Source organism: Triticum aestivum, chromosome 7A (genome assembly GCF_018294505.1).
Source record: "Triticum aestivum cultivar Chinese Spring chromosome 7A, IWGSC CS RefSeq v2.1, whole genome shotgun sequence".
NCBI classification, from domain to species: domain Eukaryota; kingdom Viridiplantae; phylum Streptophyta; class Magnoliopsida; order Poales; family Poaceae; genus Triticum; species Triticum aestivum.
Window position 1 is genome coordinate 187,802,656 of NC_057812.1, and position 14,871 is coordinate 187,817,526.

At 44.4% G+C, this 14,871-nt stretch overlaps 1 long non-coding RNA gene across 1 annotated transcript; it reads right to left on the reverse strand.

Annotated features, from left to right (window-relative positions):
* Positions 1 to 11,072: 11,072 nt before the first annotated feature.
* LOC123154256 (uncharacterized) lies at positions 11,073 to 14,853 on the reverse strand. Its single transcript, XR_006476748.1, has 9 exons — positions 14,655 to 14,853; positions 14,358 to 14,423; positions 14,028 to 14,169; positions 13,655 to 13,879; positions 12,926 to 12,988; positions 12,746 to 12,818; positions 12,610 to 12,663; positions 12,440 to 12,502; positions 11,073 to 11,300 (listed from the first exon to the last, which is right to left on the reverse strand). It is a non-coding gene; the product is annotated as an uncharacterized lncRNA (long non-coding RNA).
* Between the last annotated feature and the right edge of the window lie 18 nt (positions 14,854 to 14,871).

Genomic DNA, 14,871 nt, shown 5'->3' on the forward strand with positions numbered 1-14,871 from the left:
TAGGACAGTAGCAAATTTTCCTCAAGTGGATGGCCTAAGGTTTATTAATCCGCTGGAGGCGTAGGATGAAGATGGTCTCTCTCAAACAACCCTGGAACCAAATAACAAAGAGTCTATTGTGTCCCCAGCACACCCAATACAATGGTAAATTGTATAGGTGCACTAGTTCGGCGAAGAGATGGTGATACAAGTGCAATATGGATGGTAGATATAGGTTTTTGTAATCTAAAAATATAAAAACAGCAAGGTAACTAATGATAAAAGTGAGTGAAAACGGCATTGTAATGCTAAGAAACAAGGCCTAGGGTTCATACTTTCACTAGTGCAAGTTCTCTCAACAATAATAACATAATTGGATCATATAACTATCCCTCAACATGCAACAAAGAGTCACTCCAAAGTCACTAATAGCGGAGAACAAACGAAGAGATTATTGTAGGGTACGAAACCACCTCAAAGTTATTCTTTTCGATCAATCCATTGGACAAAACAGCCCTATAGTTTATAGTAAAATAACACCTTAAGACACAAATCAACCAAAACCCTAATGTTACCTAGATACTCTAATGTCACCTCAAGTATCTGTGGGTATGATTATGTAACACCCACGATGTGGCTATATCTCCCACGTGTCGGAGCACGACTTAGAGGCATAACCGCATTGTAGGCTTGTCGCAAGAGGGGTAATCTTTACACATCCCATGTGCTGAATAAGAAAGAGGTACAGAGTTGGCTTACAATTGCCACTTCACACAATACATAAATATAGCATTACATCAACCAGATACAATCAAGGTCCGACTACGGAACCAAAATAAAGACAACCCCAAATGAGAAAGATCCCCGATCGCCCCTACCGGGCTCCACTACTGATCGTCTAGAAAGGAAACATAGTAACATCATGAGTCCTCATCGAACTCCCACTTGAGTTCAGTCGCATCCCCTGGACCGGTATCATCGGCACCTGCATCTGGTTTTGGAAGTAATCTGTGAGTCACGGGGACTCAGCAATCTCACACACTCGCGATCAAGATTATTTAAGCTTATGGGTAGGGAAAGGTATGAGGTGGAGCTGCAGCAAGCACTAGCATATATGGTGGCTAACATACGCAAATGAGAGCAAGAAGAGAAAGGCAAAACACGATCGAGAATCTATGATCAAGAAGTGATCCTAGAACTACTTACGTTCAAGCATAACACGAGACCGTGTTCACTTCCCGGACTCCACCAAAAAGAGACCATCACGGCTACACACGCTGTTGATTCATTTTAATTAAGTTAAGTTTCAAGTTCTCTACAAACGGACATTAACAAATTCCCATCTGCCCATAACCATGGGCACGGCTTTTGAAAGTTCAAATCCCTGCAGGGGTGTCCCAACTTAGCCCATCACAAGCTCTCACGGTCAACGAAGGATATTCCTTCTCCCGGGACGACCCGATCAGACTCGGAATCCCGGTTACAAGACATTTCGACAATGGTAAAACAAGACCAGCAAAGCCGCCCGATGTGCCGACAAATCCCAATAGGAGTCGCACGTATCTTGTTTTCAGGGCACACCGGATTGTCCAAACTTCCAGTAGGCCAACCCAGAGTTGCCCCTGGTGGCCACCGGTGGCTGACAAGTTGGACCAACACTCAAAGGAGCACTGGCCCGGGGGTTTAAAATAAAGATGACCCTTGACTCCGCGGAACCCAAGGGAAAAAGGCTTAGGTGGCAAATGGTAAAACTAAGGTTGGGCCTTGCTGGAGGAGTTTTATTCAACGTGAACTGTCAAGGGGTTCCCATTATAACCCAACCGCGTAAGGAACGCAAAATCAAGGAACATAACATCGGTATGGCGGAAACTAGGGCGGCAAGAGTGGAACAAAACACTAGGCATAAGGCCGAGCCTTCCACCCTTTACCAAGTATATAGGTGCATTAAAGTAAACAAGATATAATAATGATATCCCAACAATAATCATGTTCCAACAAGGAACAAACTCCAATCTTCACCTGCAACTAGCAACGCTATAAGAGGGGCTGAGCAAAGCGGTAACATAGCCAAACAACGGTTTGCTAGGACAAGGTGGGTTAGAGGTTTGACATGGCAATATGGGAGGCATGAAAAAGCATGTGGTAGGTATCGCGGCATAGGCATAGCAATAAAGCGAGAAACTAGCAAGCAAAGATAGAAGTGATTTCGAGGGTATGGTCATCTTGCCTGCAAAGTTCTCCGAGTTGACATAAGCTTGATCCTCGTAAGCGTACTCAACGGGTTCCTCGATCACGTACTCGTCTCCTAGCTCTACCCAAAGCAAGAACACAAGCAAAGGGAACCACAATCAACCACGGTGCAATGCGCAAGCAACATGATGCAAAACATGGCATGCTATGCGGGATATGATATGCAATGCATATGCGTGCTTCAGAAGGTAAAGATTGAATCAGGCCTCAACTTGGCAAACCAAGAGCGCCGCTGGAAAGATGAGTTGATTTCGGTCGAAATCGATATGAAGATCACCGGAAACGGATGCACAGTTTGCAAATGGCAAGCAAAACAATAATGGCACTATTCTGCGATTAACAACATGATGCCATCTAGAATGCAACAATAAACTAAGCTAAACTCCAACATAGCAACAAAGCACATGGAAGTGATCCACTCAAGATGCTTGACAAAAGATGAAGACTGAGCTACGGCTAAATCACACAATAGCAGGCTCAAACAAGCATGGCAAAAGTGCAAAAGATATCAGGCTCACAGACTTAGTGAAAAAAACAATATGTCAGGATTTAACATCAGGAAGCAATGTTTAGAGCAAGTTATCAACATGCTACAGGATCATATCATGGGAAAGCAAGGCATGGAATGAAACTACTCAAAGCATATAACAAAAGTCCGTTACTGACCATAAGCCAAAAAGGATCAGAAAATATGATGGCACCCATGTAAACATAGCAAATTTCGTTAACAGATTTAGACTTAGCAGAAAACTAGACATGGAAAAAACAGAGTTACGTAGGCATGTTTGCGAGCTCGGTGCACTCACCACAAGGCATTGCATGACAAACTAAGCATACACCCAACAAGAAAACATGATCAAGTAACTAACCATGGCAAGAACAACCTCATAGCATGCAAGGATCAACTACAACAACCTTGGCAAAAATTGATTAACACGTAAACAATCTGCCAGGAACATTTTACAGCGAAAGTAGAGCAAGATTGAGTCGTTCTAGGGTACTCCATAATTGCAAACAAAGACATGGATGGATAGGACATAACAATATATCAAAATCATCCTTACTAAACATGCTCAAGAGAGGCATGGATCACTCTGTAGCAACATGAATACATGGCATAAAAATAACACCAGGGAAATGACTTAGAAGAATTCTAAGTCCCTGAAATCAGCAACATCACGAGAGCTACTTTGCATGCTTGTGCTAGTCACCACATTGATCACAAAAATACATGGCATACACCCTTGTAAAGATGGCATGGCATAGCCCAAAACACATGTAGGGTTCAAGTTCATAGGAGGCACACATTAAACATGGCAAAAATGACAAATGTCCATAATCTGTTAAGAAACAGAAACTAACATTTTATAGCACTCTTGCAACAACATTTTAGGCATCAAGATGGACTCAAACAAGCATGGTGCAATGGAATGAAATGAAGATCACATCCAGGCGAACAATTTGATATCTCGCATGCACAAAACAGAGCTACAAATGATGAGATATGGTGCAATGAACATGCCTAGAAAATATATGCAGGAAAAGACTTAGTGAGAAAAAGGGGTCAACCCTAGATATTTTTGGATCCGATCCAGATCTGGCGCACGCTTCCTGAAGTTCGCCGGAGTCGCAGTCGGCCGGAGAGGAAGAAGGAGAGGCCGGGCGGAGGAGCTCAGGCCGGTTGGAGGGACGCCGGAGCACGGCCGGTGCGACGGAGGGCGGCGCGGCAACCGGGTCGCGGTGCGCTGCGCCTGGCGTGGCGGGGCGGCGAGGGAACCGGGTCGCCGGCCAGTGCGGTGCCGGCTGGCGGAGGCGGCAGGCGGCGGACCGCGAAAGGAGTGGGGCGCGGCGGGCGGAGGCGCGCGGGGGTGGCGCGGTCAGGCGCTGGCGGCGGGGCGGAGCGGGCCGCAGGGGCGAAGACGGGCCCGGCGGGCTTCGCCAGGGAAGTGGGCGCGGGCGCCACGTGGCGGCCTGCGAGTGGACGGGGCGCGGCGGCGGACGTGTCCAGCGCCGTCCGGACGTGTCCGGCATGGAGAGGGACTAGGTTAGGGTTGGTTTCATCCGCGAATTTTGGAGGGGAGGCCTATTTATAGGTAGAGGGAGCTAGGAGAGTCCAAATGAGCTGTTATTTTCGGCCACACGATCGTGATCGAATGACCAAGAGGATGGAGGGGGTTTAGCTGGGTTTTGGGCCACTTTGGAGGGGCGTTGGGCTGCAACACACATGAGGGCTTTACAGTTCCTCGGTTAACCGTTGGAGTATCAAACGAACTCCAAATGGCATGAAACTTTACAGGCGGTCTACTGGTAGCGTACCAAGGCTGCTTGGCAAATCTCGGTCCAATCCGAGAATGTTTAACACCCGCACACGAAAAGAGGCAAAAGGGGACACCGGAGGACGTAGGAGTGCTGGATCGCAAAACGGACAACGGGGAAAATGCTCGGATGCATGAGACGAACACGTATGCAAATGCGATGCACATGATGACATGATATGAGATGCATGACATGGAAAAAAAGCAAAACAAAGACAAAACCCAACCACGAGGGAATATCATAACTTAGAGCCAAGAATGGCAAGAGTTGGAATACAAATATGGCAAGTTACATGCGGGGCGTTACAACACTCCACCACTACGAAAGGATCTCGTCCCGAGATCTAGGACTGGAAAAACTCTGGATATTCGGAACAGAGGTGGTCCTCGCGTTCCCAGGTGGCTTCACGGTCGGAATGGTGTGACCACTTCACTTTCAGGAATTTGATAGACTTGTTGCGATTCTTGCACTCAGTTTCTTCAAGAATAGCAACGGGATGCTCATGATAAGACAAGTCTTCTTGGAGATCAATCTCTTCAAAGTTGATGGTGCGGTCAGGAGTCTTGAAACACTTGCGAAGCTGAGACACGTGAAACACGTCGTGCACATTTGCAAAGTTGGATGGAAGCTCAAGTTGATAGGCGAGATCGCCTCTTTTGCCAATGATCTTGAAAGGACCCACGTATCTAGGGGCCAGCTTCCCTTTGATACCGAAGCGATGAGTACCTTTCATTGGAGAGACGCGGAGGTAGACATGGTCTCCAATCTCAAATGCCAAGTCATGATGCTTGCTATCATAGTAACTCTTCTGGCGCGATTGCATGGCTTTGAGATTTTCACGAATGACTTTGCACATTTCTTCAGCCTCTGTGATCAAGTCATTGCCAAGAAGTTGACGTTCACTAGTCTCTGACCAATTAAGAGGAGTATGACACTTTCTGCCATAAAGAATCTTGAATGGGGCCTTGCCCGAACTCGCTTGGAAGCTGTTGTTGTAGGAGAACTCGGCATATGGAAGACAATCTTCCCACTTCATACTGAAAGAAATGACACATGCCCTGAGCATATCTTCAAGAATTTGATTTACTTGCTCGACTTGGCCACTAGTTTGAGGATGAAAGGCTGTGTTGAACCGAATGTTGGTGCCCATGGCCTTCTGAAAGGAGTCCCAGAACTTAGAGGTAAAGATGCTTCCACGATCTGAAGATATCAACTGCGGAATGCCGTGCAAGGAGACAATCCTGGAGGTATATAGCTCTGCCAACTGAGCTGCTGTGATAGGTTCTTTGATAGGAAGAAAATGAGCCACTTTAGTGAGCTTGTCGATGACGACGAAGATAGCATCATTGCCACGCTTGGACTTGGGAAATCCATTCACGAAGTCCATCTCAATATGGTCAAACTTCCATTCTGGAATGGCAAGAGGTTGGAGGAGACCAGTTGGTCGTTGGTGTTCTGCTTTCACTCTTCTGCAGAAATCACATTCATTCACGAACTGAGCAATCTCGCGCTTCATTCGAGTCCACCAATACGACTGCTTGAGGTCATGGTACATCTTTGTACTTCCAAGATGAATAGACAGGAGTGAATTGTGAGCCTCGTTCATAATGACTTTATGAAGGTCACCCTTAGGAACAACAATGTGATCCTCGAAGAATAGAGTATCTTTGTCATCAAGGCGATAGCACTTATACTTGGGTTGGCTCTTGGCAATCCCAATCTTCACCTTATTCACAATAGCATCAAGAAGTTGAGCCTCACGAATCTGATCTTCCAAAGTAGGAGAGACTTGGAGGTTGGCAAGGAATCCTTGAGGAACAACTTGGAGATTAAGTTTACGGAAAGCTTCACAAAGATCCGGTTGAAAGGGCTTGAGAATCAAACTGTTGCAGTAAGCCTTCCTGCTCAAAGCGTCAGCAATGACATTGGCCTTGCCTGGAGTATATTCAATACTTGGATTATACTCTTGAATCATTTCGACCCAACGAGTCTGCCTGAGGTTGAGGTTGGATTGAGTGAAGATGTACTTGAGACTCTTATGATCAGTGAAGATGTCCACTTTCCTTCCCAACAAGAGATGTCTCCATGTTAAAAGAGCATGGACAAGTGCCGCCAAATCGAGGTCATGAGTGGGGTAGTTCTTTTCATTGGGCTTCAATTGGCAAGAGGTATAGGCCACAACTTTCTTCTCTTGCATTAACACAGCACCGAGACCTTGAAGGGAAACATCACACCTCAAATGGTTTGGATTCATCAGGAGGAGTCAGAACTCGAGTTGTGACTAACTTCTCTTTGAGGGTGTTGAAGGCAATGTCACATTCAGGCGTCCAGACATACTTCACATGCTTCTGGAGAAGGTTGGAAAGAGGCTTCGCGATCTTAGAGAAATTCTCAACGAATCTTCGACAATAGCTTGCGAGCCCAAGAAAGTTGCGGAGCTGCTTCACATTCTGAGGCTGTTCCCAATTCAAAATTGCAGACACCTTCTCAGGATTAATAGCTATGCCCTTGACGGAGATGATATGCCCAAGGTAGAGAACCTCATCGAGCAAAAACTCGCACTTTGAAAACTCCCCATAGAACTGATGTTCTCTGAGTTTGTCCAGCACCAATCTCAAGTGCTTGGCATGATCCTCCTTGTTCTTGGAAAAGACCAAAATGTCATCGAGATAGACCAAGATGAAGTCATTTGTGTAAGGGTTGAAGATGAAGTTCATCATGTGAGAGAATCTTGGAGGAGCGTTGACAAGGCCGAAAGACATGACAGTGTATTCATAGGAACCATAGCTTGTCCTGAATGCGAAGCTGATGATAGCCCATATGGAGGTCAAGCTTGGAGAATACTTGAGCACCTTTGAGTTGTTCGAAAAGCTCATTAATGTTGGGAAGTGGGTACTTGTTCTTTATGGTCTTCTTGTTCAATGGACGGTAGTCGACGTAGAGTCGGTCTGTGCCATCCTTCTTCTTGACAAAAAGAACACCACAAACCCATGGAGAAGAACTCGGTCGGATCAGACCCATACGCTCTTGTATATCGAGTTGTTTCTTCAGCTCCTTCAACTCTTCAGGTCCAAGCTTGTAAGGATGTTTGCAAACAGGTTCCGTGCCAGGCTCGAGATCAATGACGAATTCAACTGGCCATTGAGGAGGCATTCCGCTCTTCTGGAAAGACGTCTTGATATTCACAAATGACTGGAAACTGAGAAATGGCATCCAACTCGCCCTTCTCGTTGAGAGAAAACAGTCAAATGGTATCATCACGAGCGGCAAAGACAATCACATCCTCAAACGAGCGTGTCAATTGAATCTACCTGACAGCACAATCAAGTTGAGCCTTGTGCTTAGAAAGCCAGTCCATACCGAGAATTAGATCAATATCCGAGTTACCAAGAACAATTGGAGAGGACAAAAACTTATAGTCGCCCATCGTGATAGAAATATCCGGAACCATAGATCTTGGGTTCATGAATTTACCCGGAGAGACAACTGGTAACTGCCTAGGCAAATCTTGAAAAGGCAACTCATGCTTAGATGCAAATGGTCTTGAAATGAAACAATGCGATGCACCAGTATCAAAAAGGACTTTTGCAGGAATATCGTTAACAGGAAGGTTACCCATGATCACTTCTGACGAGTCCTCTGCCTGAGCTGCGTTCATCAAGCTGACCTTTGCAGACTTGGTATTATGCTTGACCACTGCATTGCTAGCAGATCTCACAGGAGGAGGAAGACGCCTCTGGTTGAAGCATTTGTTTACATAGTGACCCTTCTGCTGACACTTGTTGCACGTAACCTCTGAAAGCGGCCGGTGATACGAAGCACTTAACCTTGGAGCATGAGACGAAGTTTTGTTCTAAAAGCCTGGTTTGGGTGGGTGGGAAGATCCATTGCCACCTTTGCTCTTCTGCTGATAAGGCTGACGGAATGGAGGAGGAGGAGGAGGCAACCAATACTTTTGCTGCTTAGCTACCACTTGAGTTGAAGAAGAAGAAGGAGTTGCATCCCTGACTCTCTTCTTAGATGCATCGCACTTGAGCTGAGCGGCCTCTTGCTTCAGTGCCATGTTGTAGAATTCATCATACTTTTTCAGCTCAGAAAGCACAAGAGCTAGTTGCAGATCTTCTCTGAGGCCACCTCTGAATTGATAAATCATACTCTTCTCGTCAGGGACGTCTTGCTTGGCGAAATGAGCGAGCCTCTGGAACAGGATGTTGTATTGGTAAACAGACAAGCTGCCTTGCTTCAGATTGCGGAACTCCTCACACTTACTCTCAACAACACTCTGAGGAATGTGGTGAGCTTTGAAGTCTTGGCGGAAATCATCCCAGGTAATCACATGACCTCCTCTGGAATCTTTGTATTGTTGATACCACTCAGCAGCTTGGTCTTTGAGTTGGAATGAAGCAAACTTGACAAAGTCCTCAGGCCTGACGTTGCTGCACTCAAAATGTTTGCAGATATCCATGAGCCAATCGTCAGCGTCTGTGGCCTCGACACAGTTACTGAAAGACTTCGGCTGGTTTGTGAGGAACTGGTTGAGGGTAGCAAACTGAGTTTGATTGTTGCCATTGCCTTGATTTCCTTGGTTGCGCTCTTGCAAGAGTTGCATAATCAGCTGCATGTTGGCGTTGGTAGCGGCCATCACAGCTTGCCATGCCTCCGGAGGTGGAGGTGGTGGCGGTGGTTCCGGATTCTGACGCGTTGGAGGAGCCATCCTGAAGAGGGTGACATCCGTTAGCATCTTGACAGACATATATTCAAGCTGAATCAATGGATTGAAATTGCAACATATAGCCTTAACATTCGAACAAGAATGAACGAATGAATTCCAAAGTAAATAATCACACTTCCATAAATTTAGAAGCCACTTAGATAGAGGTAGATGAATAAAACAACAAGGTACAGATATGAACAAATACTTGGTAAGGATTACCCAATTACGAACCAAATATCTGCGGAAGAAATACTAGAGCTACATGAATTCCCACCTATGAAACTCCCGAAACTTTCCGGTTATGCAATCAGGTGTTGGGGATACAGGGGAAGGATAATATCTCACCCAAAACTAGCAAATCCTACATCCAGCTGTATCCATCCTTCAACACATAACCAAGAAACCTTCGGAAATCATTTACCTCAACCTTCGAAAAGCATCCGTTATACGAGTTATGGCAATACTCTCGAACTCCCGCCCCAGTACTGGGTGACGTCGAGGTTATCTCACCAACAACTGCATAAAGGAGATTTTCGATGTCGGTGAACTCAGGTATTCTAGAACTGCAACAATAAAATTGTGACGACAACACCTCGGAGCTCAACTCCCCGGGACACTGCCACAACCCCTAAATGTCAGGAGGCACCAAGAACAATGTTCTCGTCACAAAACCATCGGAACGATTCCAAGATACCCGTGTGATCCTAATTTTTTTTAGTGAAATTTGAGAAGAGAAGAGTCAAAACTCTACGTCAGGATATCCTCACCAGAGCGACGAAGGGACTGAGGAGTAAAAAAATCCTACTCTCCTATATATATAATCCTAAAAGACTCAAAACATTTTTCTAGACTCAACAACGCCAACGATTCGATCAAGCAGGGGGCTCCTAAGTCGGGGATGGCTCTGATTACCAACTTGTAACACCCACGATGCGGCTATATCTCCCACGTGTCAGAGCACGACTTAGAGGCATAACCGCATTGTAGGCATGTCGCAAGAGGGCTAATCTTTACACATCCCATGTACTGAATAAGAAAGAGGTACAGAGTTGGCTTACAGTCGCCACTTCACACAATACATAAATATAGCATTACATCATCCAGATACAATCAAGGTCCGACTATGGAACCAAAATAAAGACAACCCCAAATGCGAACACTACAAGAAATATGTCAACTTGCGACCCTCACTATTGGTCACTGAAAGGTCATTGATTTTCATTTGCGACCTTTTTGTGACAAAAAACAGAAAGTCAAAAGCTGGAGGTCGTAAACTGAAATTAACGACCTTCTCTGTGAGAAGGTTGTGGAATTCCATGACCAAAACAAAAGGTCGTTGATTCTATGACCTTCTGTTTTGGTCGCTAGCTCTCTGCCTAGTCCATGTCGGATCCAACCTGGCAAAATTGCGACCAAATGAAAAGGTCGTTGGTTAAAATCAGCCCGGTCCAATTCAACCAATTATATGGGCCAAGCCCAACAATTCAGCCCATTTAATGTTATTTTTTAAATTCTGGTCAGCTACATGGACCACCACAAGGGCCAAGCCCAACAATTCAGCATTTTTTTCATGGGCCATGGCCTTTTTGCGACCCATTTCTTTTTTGAACCTCAATTTTTTTGCACTCCAATTTCTATTTCATTTTAATTTTCGGCCTCTATTCACATTTCGGCCACTTCTTGATTTGGCTACATGTATTTACCAAATAATATTTATATCATAGACATACAAACAGCCCAAATTCAATGCCAATATATTTTCTTGTCCAAAAATGCATTTCAGGTAAACAATATTATTCTAAGAATACGTACAACTCCCAGCATTTGAGTAACAAGTTAGCAAGCACATATACATCAAATTCTCAGGAAAATCATTAGTACATCCAAATTCCAAGGACAACATTACAACAAAGTCCTGCATCTCCCTAGGTGCAGAAGCAGAGATACAAGAGTGTGCATGCATGACTAGATCCTGCATGCCTTGCTTCTTCCAACTTCTTCGTCCTAGAGCTCCCGACGAAACATGAATGACAACCATCATCTGAATGGTATAAAATAGAATGGTTAGAAACACAATAAAAGCACATCTAACAACATGTTAAGTTGTAGGCAGTTTGTCCATTAATTGTAATCACTTAGTAGTTATCCGCCTAAGCAAACACAAAAGTACAATGCTTGAGATACATGTATGCAGCAAGAAAAACATGCAATGTGATGACAGTATTAGCGAACAATAACTCTGGAAGTAAAAAGAACATAAATAATACAACAATCTCTAGAACACCCAGGTAGTAACTAGAATGGTTGCTTGCTGTTCATGAGTGTCAATCATCAGCATGCGTGTACATCAAAAAGAAAACAATAGGATTCATCTAGCGCATATACAGCAACCAGCAAACATCTAACATCATTACATTACCGCAAAAGAAAAGTCCAGAATTCCCAAAAGGGTGCATTCTAACAAAATTGACAACAAATTACATGTACATAAATATGAGATCATTTGTGAAGATTCCAAGATGTTTGCCATTCCATGTACAAAGGCCACCAGCATTAGTGTACTGCTGCTGGGGCCAGAACCAAACAAATGCAATGGCTAACACTAATGTAAGCAGCAAAGCAGATCTACCCACTAGTACATTCCAGCTTCATACAATACTAGAAAGGGCAAATAAAACAATAGGCATGCATAGTGAAATGTTTGCTTTTACAGATCTTACAGAATGATTTGTATAAAATATGCATTTAATATAGGCTTCATGAAGATGGGTACAAAAAGAAGGTACTTCAACCACTTTGCACAACAAGATCAGAAGCAGGAAAAAATGAGAAGACAGCACAATGTTTGTGGTGGAGAACATGTGTAGCTTCAGCAGCACCATGCATGTCCACAAGCAATATGTGCTTAACAGATATCAGCTCATCTCAGTTTTACTTTCTTAAGTTTCTACTATTTGATGATGAAAAGAGACCAATAAATCATGTTTTTTCTTGACGAGGCCACAATTAGAACTTAGTGCATACAGAAAAACCATATTCCTACTTTCCTTTAAATGATTCACACCTCATACAACATAATCATAATCTTACTGGTGAAAAAGTGGAGATTGTGTGTAATAATGAGTTCAGGGTTAAAGAACTTGCAATTCTAAGAGTGTATAGAGAATGTAATTCGCATACCTGTTCAATCTCATATGTAGAGGACAGCAAGAAACTCAGTGATGGTCGGTTGCCTTTGAAAGTCTGAAGAGAAGAAAAAGACGAGAATGCTTAGTCAGAGAGAAAACATTTATGGTGTTAAGATTGATGCATTAGAGTAACCATATACGAAATAAGTGAAGCATTATCACCTTATGAGGGATAAGACTTTCAGAAACGTTCTGGCTGTGTAATTGTTCCAGAGTCTGAAAAGATGCAGGCAGCCCTAGTAAGAAACCAAAATAGTTCATGAAACATGTGTCTCAAAAATACTGCTGAGCTATTTACCTTCCATAAGCAAGAGCATGAGGCTGAGCAAAGAAATTGGACGTCAGCTCATCACGATCGCTAACAATTTCCCCTGAGAAAGATGTAACATGTTAGTGTTGAATGGGCATTTGAAGAATCACAAGCCAAACAAGCTGCATCTTAAGTTTCAAACTCCATAAGAGGTATTTAGTGACATACCTTTCAAGTAAACAGGTTGCTGGCTTTTATGACACCAATAAAATCACAAGGAATAACTCTTCCCTGGAAGTGTAGGTACAACCATTGTTAACAAAAGTGCATATTCATTGAAATCTATGGTTGTTATAACTAATAATGCATAAAGTAAATCAAGTACCCAGCAAGACAGATGTAAGAGGTGCCAAAATGTAACGCACACTAATCATTAAGGTAACTGTTGAGTAGATGAAAGCATAATTCGTGAGGGGGTACATGTCATGCCACCGATCATCCCAACATGCGACTAGCTAGGGAAGTATTTTAGCCACTCCAAGTCCCCAACTTGTGCTATACTTAAATACAACATGAGTACTGTTTCAGATAATAGGATATGTTCTTGTGTCGCTGGCTGGTCTAGATGCGTTTTGTGAATTATGATACAGTTCGTGCAGTAGTTGAACACCTCCCTAGTTGTACATGTTGTTACATATAAAATCCTGCTTTATTAGCTAATCTTAACTAATTATCTGCTGCATCGACCATGCACTATTTTACGCACAGTTAATTATTAGGCTCCAAATCAATTAAGCTCTGGTTAATTATTAAGCGGTGAGAATTTCTTATTTGGACGTTCATGTTGATAAGCAAGTTCTAGTGTTCTACTGAACAATGACATGTCATTCGCTACTCATCTATACGTGAGACAAAAGTTGAAGGCAGGAAGCATGATGGATGGATGTATATGCGTACCTGAATCCAGGGGAAATGCCGGAAGAAGGAGACGGAGGGCGTGACAGCGGTGTTCATGTTCGCGCCGGAGATGTGGCCGGTGGCGTAGATCACTGCGGTGACGATGAGGCCGCCGACGACGGAGTGGCCGAGCTGGGATACGCGTGTCACATCGGCGCCGTAGATGGACGCCACCCCGCACATCACGAATACCAGCAGGAACGTCGCCACCACCTCCAATATCACCTGCACACACGCAAGAACCCCTCAGACTGGATACTCGAACTTGTATCTTTGAACCCTACTAATCAACTTTAGATTTCATACGTCACATAATACTATGACACCTCCAACTATTGTACTAGAACCATGATTCAGATTGTAAGTTTTTTACCTTGGAGCTGATGAGATATGACATTTGCAAACTCATCTCTCCCCTCTGTTCCCAAGACCAGGCTCCTGAGCTGCTCGTTCGTTGCAGTGGCATTCAAGATAGTCACTGGTGAGCTTACATTCCGATTCTTTCTTCAGTTGGACTGCAGAGATAGTATACAAGACTTGAGCGTTTCCATGAAATGCAGCAGATGACAATGATAGACCAGTATGAAATCAAACACTGATTACATAGTTCATAGACTGAACCATTCATCACAACAAAGAAGCATATTGAGTGTAACATACATTCCATTGGTGGAAATTTGCACAAGGGAGAAGAAATGCTTACTGGATAGAGCTTCTACCAGACCTGCCTCCAGTCCCCTGAGCTGGTCCTTTAGACTGTTGAGTTTTTCTGCAATCAGAAAAAGTGAGGATTCAAGAAAACTAATTACTCGTCCTTTCATCAGCAAAATCAATTCTGTTGCCTAGGTTAACTAATCGTCCGAAAGCTAGGCAGGAATTTGAAGCACAAGCAAACTTCAATTTGCAATTTTAACAGTGTGCACGCATCGACCAGAGGACGACCGGCGAGGTCCCCAAACGGAAGAGGAGCGACAGGAGAGGGAGGCGCCCAGGCACGTACCTTCGTGCGCGACGCTGCCGCTGGCAAGCAGGCATGTGGAGAGGATGGCGCCACGGTGTGCTCGCGGCCCTGCGTGATCTGCCGCTCGCACGCCGCTTACATAGCTTCGGAGACAAACGAGTGTGGCGGTGGCGGGGGACGCCGGATGCGTAGGCGGTGTAGCATGTGGAGGCGGCGACTGCTCTGCTGCCACTACTGTCGCGCTCGATCTGCTGCA